Source organism: Uloborus diversus, chromosome 1 (genome assembly GCF_026930045.1).
Source record: "Uloborus diversus isolate 005 chromosome 1, Udiv.v.3.1, whole genome shotgun sequence".
Lineage (NCBI taxonomy): Eukaryota > Metazoa > Arthropoda > Arachnida > Araneae > Uloboridae > Uloborus > Uloborus diversus.
This window is the reverse complement of record NC_072731.1, coordinates 13,981,444-13,988,595: the sequence shown is the minus strand read 5'-3', so window position 1 is coordinate 13,988,595 and position 7,152 is coordinate 13,981,444. Positions and strand designations below refer to the sequence as shown.

The 7,152-nt window shown below is 32.7% G+C and overlaps 1 protein-coding gene across 1 annotated transcript in view; it reads left to right on the top strand.

The window, feature by feature from the left end:
- The first annotated feature begins 1,763 nt into the window (after positions 1 to 1,763).
- LOC129234433 (uncharacterized) overlaps positions 1,764 to 7,152 on the top strand; it is an 86,535-nt gene continuing 81,146 nt past the window's right edge. Inside the window, exon 1 of the mRNA XM_054868432.1 lies at positions 1,764 to 1,879. The gene's annotated coding sequence lies outside the window, so the exon portion shown is untranslated. The remainder of the gene's footprint in view (positions 1,880 to 7,152) is intronic.

The window sequence follows — 7,152 nt, the reverse complement described above, 5'->3', positions numbered from 1 at the left end:
CAAATCGTGGCCCAGAGTAAAAAATGTTAGTGTAAAAAAAAAACAAGGATATATCGCCATCTTAATTTTGGATATGAGCCTTTTTGAACGAAAACCTGAATTTTGAGAATTCCAATTTCACCAAAACCCTAATATTTAACCTTCTCATATTCTCTCATCGAAGTACATGAACTTAAAAGTAGTGGACTAAAATTTGAGGATTTTGGACATGTATTCCTTTGGATCTAAAAGTCTTATTGTACTACAGATTCTTTCAAGATCTGTCCCCTTTCGTTCAAAATGAAACGTGCAGAGGACGGATTTGTTACCTTTTGATCAAAAAAGTCACTTTACCCTTTAATAAAATAGGGTTTTCCACGTTTGGACTTCTTGAGAGTAAGTGATTTGATAAAAGTCATCTGTCATCTTAGATTTAGAAACTGTCATAAAATGATTTTTTCTAAAAAGTGGATATGTTCCCTTTTGATGAGTTACTCTTCATGTGAGGCAGTGAGAAGCAAATGGATGCAAGTGGACATTTTGACGTTTTGAATAAAACGCGTTTAAAGATCAGATCCTAGGTAGACTTTCATTGAAATTTTTTTCTAAATCAAGCTATACAGCAGCACCTACCAGCCCCCTGTGTTCATCTAGAGTGGAGTCGAGACGGCCAGTGGAGAAATCAGCCGAAAGGGAGAAATTTTCCCTCTTTTTCCCTGCTTTGCTTCTCACTGCCTCATATGTGAAATGAGTTTTTTGTTAAATCTCAATTGAATTGAATTGAATTACACTCAAACCTGTTTTTATGTGGTAGATAGGGACCGCATAAAAAGGTCGCATAAAAAAATTGCTCGGAACTTTACGAGTAGAAAATAACCCAAAAAGTTATCTTTAAACGAAATCGAAATAAACCAAGTGATGATAGCCGAATAGTCGGACAAAATTTTCCGAAAAAGGAACTGTTTGGGAGGTCACTGTGACTTCCCGTCAGGATGCCCCTGTCGACGCTTGAAGATACTACCTCGCACTCGTTTTATAACTAATTTTGCCAATGGAGTTCAATCTGATTGAAATTTTCATATACCGCACAAAAAATAAATAAATAAATAAATAAAAAATAAATAAAACAAAATGCACAAAAAAAAAAAAAAAAAAAACCCCGAATAAAAACGGGTTTGGGTATGTATGATTCTCATTTATTGAATTGTAAGTAATTATCCTGAGCATTGATTTAAAAGAAAAAATTGAAGTTTTTATCATCAGTTCCTCTTCTCTCACCCTTCCGGAAAAATTCACCAAAGTCTTCCTTTTTGTAGTTTTTGTTTACTATTTTCATTGTATATAAAGTGCGAGATATATTTCATTCATTCAAGATAGAATAATCTTCTTGAAAAAATAGTTACTTGTATGCATCGATAAAATAATGTACCGATAAAAACGGCAAGATTGTTATAAAAGTGGACGCAGGTGAAAACAATCAGACATTCTGAACCAATTTCGACCGAAAACACCTTCCCATTCTTACCTCGAGAATAAAATTTCCTAATCATAAATTTCATTTTAAGTTTTTACATCCAGCACCTATTCCTGCCCGATCATAAAGCTGACAAAAGCGTTTAAAAAAAAGAAAAGCGACTTTCGCAACCTTTCATTATTCCCTTTATACTCCTTGATGACAGGAAAAGCTTAAACCGCGAAAGTGAATCGGACAATAAAATCAAAAGCTGTTGAGTAACTCTGTACACTCCACTGCCACCGACATTGACGAGTAGATCCAATGACTGAGCGAGCGCTCTGATGCACGCCACTGAACGAACGCCACTCGCTCCGTGTGCTCGGTAGCCATTCCGACTGCCTCGAGCGCGCTCTTGGTGACCCAGTTCGAAAATGCGTTCTCTCGGTAAGTAATCCATTTACGGAACAATTTATTTTTCGAACCTTCTCACTTGTTTCGATGGTGGTTTTTAGAAAGTCGTTGATCATTTACCTTGTAGGTGATGGAAAATGTTCATGTTTGAGAAGGAGTTTATGGTGCTTGAAATAGAACATTTATCATCATAACAACTGTTTTCCTTCGTTGATTTATCCAAGCTGTAGTGTCTTTTTAAAAAATCCACCTGTTTCGAGGTCTATATTCGAAGTTTTGGTCATAGAATTATTTAGTTAAAAAGAAATAAAATAGTCATGTCTTTTTTCTACGTCGTTTGGGCTACATTTTCTTTTGTTTTGGAATGATGCAGTGGAGATTACACTATTAGAATCCTAGAATTTTTATCATATTAAAACTTGCTATTTTACTTTTTTTTTAATCTATTTTTTATTTTTTATTCTAAATAATAATTGTTTGAAATTCTGGTTCAAATCTCTTTACAAGTTTTGTAAACTAAAATAAAGCGTATAAGAAAGAAAATTTTTCATTTTCTACTTCATGTAATACTTCTAAATTTTCGTGTGTTGTGGATAATTTTTCCAAGGTTCATTATTACTGTTGTAAGAACGATTTCTATTTCGTAAACACTGATTTTATCTTTTTGTAATAAATTGATATTGTTTCAAAATTCCGGTTGAAATCTCTTTACAAATTTTGTAGACTAAACCAAAGCGTATAAGAAAGAAAAAAAAAATTCTACTTATATGTATGTAATTCTTCTAAATTTTCGTTAGTTATGGATAATTTTGCCAAGGTTATAACTCATTATTACTGCCGTAAAAACGATTTTTATCTCGAACAAACTGATTTTATGTTTTTGTTCTTGATTGTAACTGCAGAAAATCGTCTTTTCAAAACTTTTTGCAAAGTTCTGAGCTGAAATGAATTGCTCCTACGAAAAGGAAATGTTCCACATCGTTCTTTTCTAAGTCGTAATTGTTCCAATTTTCACGTCTTCCGGAATAATTCTGTGCAACTTGTGTAACAGGATATGTTACACCGAATGAGAAATGTTTTCCCCCATTCAGTTAAAAATTTGAATTGCTCTGTTTTTTTAAAAATAAAACTGGGCTGTTTGTGTAATAGAATATTTGGGCAATGCAGCCGAACTCGTTTATAACGAACATGAAAGGATCATGGTATTAGCTCGTGAAACCAAGAGTTCGTAATAAATGGGTCTGTTAAAATATCAGAAAATTTCCTGCATAATAATTGTTAATAATTATTAATTTGTAATTTCAAACCAGACCCAAGGAAGTTTGTTAATTTGAACTGCTTCTCTCATATTTCATTATTTTATTTAGCTGCTTTAGATTGAGTTTCAACTAAAATATGCTCAGACTTAGTGTGTTCCACAGTTCCACATAATAAGAAAAAAAAATTTTTCTTCATCACTTGACTGGAGGATTTGAAATATAGCTCCCCCCTCTTCCTTGAAAAAAAAAATAAATAAATAAAAAATAAATAAAAATAAATAAAAAAAAATTAATTTGAATTTTGACATCTTGAATTCAAATTATGTTTTTCGCAATCACGAATGTGTGTATGTGTGTGGGAGGGTATGCGTGTTTGTGTGTAGGGGTATGTGTGATTAGGCATGTGTGTTTGTGTCTGTGTGCAGGCATAAGTGCGTGGGTAGTTGTGTGTATGAATGTGCGTGTGGGGGGGGGATGTGTGAGTAGGCATATGTGTTTGTGTCTGTGTGCAGGCATGAATGTGTGGATAGTTGTGTGTGTATGTGTAGGTGTCTGTATGTATGCGTGTGTGTATGTGTTTGTGTGTATGCGTTTGTGTGTGTTTGTGTGTATGCGTTTGTGTGTGTATGTGTGTGTAGGTGTATGTGTGTGTTTGTATGTGTGCGTGTGTGTATATGTAGTTGTGTGTGTATGCGCGTGTGTGTAGGACATGGATGCAACCTGGAGACGGCTTTCGCTATAGGAGCAGCATCGTGAGGAGTCCATCGACGATGATGGTGCGGAGGGTGGCAGTGAGAAAATAAAATGATAGGACGCCAAAACAGTCAAATGAAAGCAATAAGCAATCGTGATTGCTCAAAAAAACATTTGGTTCTAGTAAACATCGATATTGTTGAAAATATAAATGCCTAATTTTAATTTGAAATTCAGAAAAATGTATGTAATGAAGGAGTTTTATCCAAACATTCTTAAACTAAAAAGTAAATTAATGAATACAAGTGCATTTTTTATGTTGGTTTTTTTTCTTTTCCGAAACGAATTGATAGGTATTTGAAGGGAAATTCTGATAAGATTCAACCGAGGTGTCGTGAGGAAGTTCCTGAACTTCTGATTTGTTTCTTTTTTCACTTATGATTCTTTGCCTGAACTCTATTCGTTCCCTGCTTATTACAGTTATTTAGTTTTTCAAATAATCATCGCCCTCATCGCACTTTAACGAATCTTTTGCCCCCTAAGGAGCCAACTCGCCGCTTTAGGGGTGATGACTCCTAGGTTGGGAACCACTGGATTAGCTGGAGGGGTTTACTGCCATTTATTACTTTTTTTAGAAATTTAAAGCTCGTTACAAACGAGCTAAGTTAACTGTACAGTGCTGGCCAAATTATTAGACTAAGGCAAAAGACTTAAAAGCAAATTCTTTATTGATTACATAACTATAGACACATTAACGAACAGTGAAATAATTATCGAATATTTAGTATACATTCCCTTGTTCTTGATGAGCATTTTAAGTCTTTTTGGCATACTTTTCACAAGGTTTACTCCATTTCTTAACTTTTTAAAAAAGGAGGTCAAAAATAGTTTATACTCACTATTATATATACTCACATACACATACTCACTAATTACCTACAACTAACTTTAAATATAACAGAGCACACTAATAAAAATAATTAGTGAACTGTTTAAGCTGATTGAGGTTATTTTCCTGGTAAGTAGATAAACAAAGAACATAAACAAAGCAGACAGTGCTGCCACCTGCAAACATTAAATTATGCTAAAATAACGTAATAATCAGTGTACAGTATGTACTGTACTTTAACAGTAAAATAAATAGTATTTTAGCACAATTAGTGTACAAAAAACAAAAAAAAAAAAAACTCTTTAGTCTAATGATTTGGTCAACACTATATGTATACTTCTTTTGTGAATTGTCAGGACACTCAAGCAAAAACTCTTTCTTCTCCATGTAAAATCTGTATTTGATCTTTTGATTTAAATCAAAAGATCAGTCAGGATACACAAAACTTTTTCTTCTCCATGTGAAATTTGCATTTGATCTTTTGATTTAAATCAAAAGATCAATCATTATACTCAAGTAAGAACACTTTCTTCTCCATGTGAAATCTGCATTTGATCTTTTGATTAAAATTTAAATTCAATTCCTTTATTTGACAATTCTAAATCTCAACTTTGCATCCTTACAGTTCCAGTTCTATAAATGCAAAGTAATGAATTTGTTTGAAATGAAACTTACATAAAAAGTTTTATGTTATTATTTTTCTAAGCTTGCGTTAGTATTAATAGTTGATTTTTCTGTAACTGACAAATTAGATAAAATTGAATTTTTAAATTCTAATTTACTAAATTAACATTCAAAGTAAGTGGGAAATCCTTTTGTCATGTCGTTGAATATCAATTTAAAATTGATTTCAAGTATTTTCAGAAGGAAACAAACCGTTAAATTTTGAAGGACTTCCGTTTTGTCAAGATACTTACCTTAAATTCTTGTAAACGAGGTGCATAATTGGTTAGAATAAATTATAAGACTTCATAAAACATCCATGCAGCTTATTTTTCAAAATGTCTGCTACATTATAAATTTTGCATCATCTTCAATGAACAAATACTTATACAAGAAGTATTGTACATTGTTTACTCCGCCTGCTAATATCATGTTCATGTTTGAATAGTAAGCATTCAAGTTTCAAAAACTTTTTTTTTTGTTTAAAAGTCGATCATAATCAAAATCAAACTTGTTATTTATCAGCCATAATTCAATTTTTTGGAGGACGTAGCTCGCTGCATATTTTTTCAAGCAGTTATTCTGTATCAAGCTAAAGCATTTTTCGGAAAGTCCGAAATTCTAGAAAATCTCAGTTGTATTGCTAATGAAAAGTAGCAGAAGTTGGCAGTTTTATTTAAAAGACATTATGAAAACTAGTCGTAATTAACTACATGAAAGAAAGCAACAAAATGCATAAAAATATTTTTGTTATTGCGAATTGTTTCTCTATAAATAGTTAAGGAAATGCACAGGTTTTTGGAAAGCAGTCGCTATACGAATCACGTAAAAAATTAAACAATTTTTCCTTATTCCCAAATTAAAATTTTACAGTAACATCGTTAGTTTTTTCCGTTTTTTTCCCCTTTCAATATCTGATCCTTCTTTATGCATAAATCTGACTTCAGCTCTACTTCCTCTTCTCCAAAGTTATGGAAATAAAAAGTAATCAATCTGCGTAAGTAAAAAATAAATAGCAACTTTATTTTCGACGACCCGAAACATTTACTTGTCCCGTTAAAGGTCAATAGCTTCTGCTCAATTGCTCAAACTGTTTTTAGAGTTTTTGCCGCCTTTAAGTAGATAATGTCATCCGAAATGCATTTCCAAACAAGGGGGGGGGGGAGGTCACGTGCTTCTTTCGAGGTCAAAATACTTGCTTTTGGACACCACCCAGTGCAGGATAGCAGGAATCTGCTGAAGATCTAATCAACCTCGTCCAATTAGCAGGGCTGCCAAAGTGTGGGTTTTCCATCAATGTTTCGAGTCGTCATGAATGATCTGGGGCTCTTAGGTCCTTACTTGAAATTCTTTGGTTTTGGGTTCTTTTAATGAAAAATATTCACAAATCAAGTATTTTAAGATTGAAGTATATTTTAACGAAAATATAATTTTTTGGCTAAGCAATCTACAATGGAATCCCCCCTCCCCCCATATACAACTTTTGTTCAAGCAATCTTTGTTTGATGATAACTTCAAATCACAATGGGGAATAGAGAAATGGATTTTCTAACTAAAAGTAGAAGATTTTATATTTTTTTTCATAAATGCGTTCAAATTAAGGAATTCAAATACTCTATCGGAGAGTGAAAGAAATTGTTAAATAATTGTTAAAAGTAGTTTACTAGATAAGAAAGTCAAAAGCATTTATTGCATGTGTTAAATTTCAATCGGAAAAGTGAAAACAGCTTATTAGATCTATATGATAAACCAGTCTATAGAACTGAATGGTATTACAGTTAGGTTCAAGGTATTATTACATT